The following is a 1,256-nucleotide window of genomic DNA, read 5'->3' on the forward strand; positions in this document are numbered from 1 at the left end:
CCTAACCCTGACCACAAACCCTAAGGCTAACCTCACAGGTACCTACCTGACCCTAAAACTAAACTAAACTCAGTTCACTCCTTGGTCCTAAACCCAACCTCCAACCCACCAATGGCYTTTAAACCAAATGGGGACTCCACTTTTGTCCCCAAATGCACCAGTTGTCCCCAAATGTAGGATTTTTTTGTCTTAAAATTGCCCCCAAATGTCACCAAAAACAACCCCCCCCCACACACACACACACACACTTCATTACTACTCTAAGTAAAGCAACCATATGGGACGCAGTCAAGCTTAATAATCATCTGTGTCACAGTAACTCTGAGGTTTAATGTTTTACTTCTCCATGACTTTAATTAGCTTCTGTCAGCCAACAGAAGTGATGAAAACAAAGAACCAGACCTGATAAAATGATTTAATGCAGACTTCAGCGTGTCTTCACATGAACTCAGAAACATTAGGACCAGAAGAAGAGATGGATCACATCCGTGGGACGATGTCTCAGGATCTTAGAAAATGTGTTTGATGATTGTAGGAACTGATATGTGATTTAAATTTTATGATCTTTGTAGCAAATTAGAAGCTGAAAGGACTCCAACTCCATGTTCATATTTTCCACTTATCCAGAGTCAAGGCAACAGGTCCAGGAGAGAAACCTAAACATCCCTCTTCCCAACAACACTTTCCAGCTCATCCTGTGGGATCCTGAAGTGTTCCCAGGCCAGAGAGGATCCATAATCCCTCCAGCAAGTCCTGGGTCTTCCCTGGAGCCTCCTACCAGTGGGACGTGTGGAACACCTCTAAAGGGAGGTGTCCAGGAGGCATCCTAACCAGATGAACCACCTCAACTGACTTCTCTAGACCTGGAGGAGCAGGACACATTCCGTCCTTTTCCAGTCTAGAACCATGTCTCTGACTTAGAGGAACTGACTCTCATCCCAGCCTCTTCACACTCGGCTGTAAACCGGCCCAGTGCACACTGAAGGTCTTGGTCTGAAGACACCAACAGAACCACATCTTCTGCATACAGCAGAAATGAGACCCTGTGGTTCCCGAACCAGACCCCCTCCTCTCCACGACTGCACCTTGAGATCCTGTCCATYAACACTACAAACAGGATCAGAGACCAGGGACAGTCCTGGTGGAGTCCAACCCTAAGAACGAGCTCGACTTTGTCCCAAGAATGTGAACACAACTCCTGCTTTGGTTCTACAGGGACTGGTTCTACAGGGACTGGTTCTACAGGGACTGATTCT

The sequence above is a fragment of the Austrofundulus limnaeus genome, unplaced genomic scaffold (assembly GCF_001266775.1).
Source record: "Austrofundulus limnaeus strain Quisiro unplaced genomic scaffold, Austrofundulus_limnaeus-1.0 Scaffold103, whole genome shotgun sequence".
NCBI lineage: Eukaryota > Metazoa > Chordata > Actinopteri > Cyprinodontiformes > Rivulidae > Austrofundulus > Austrofundulus limnaeus.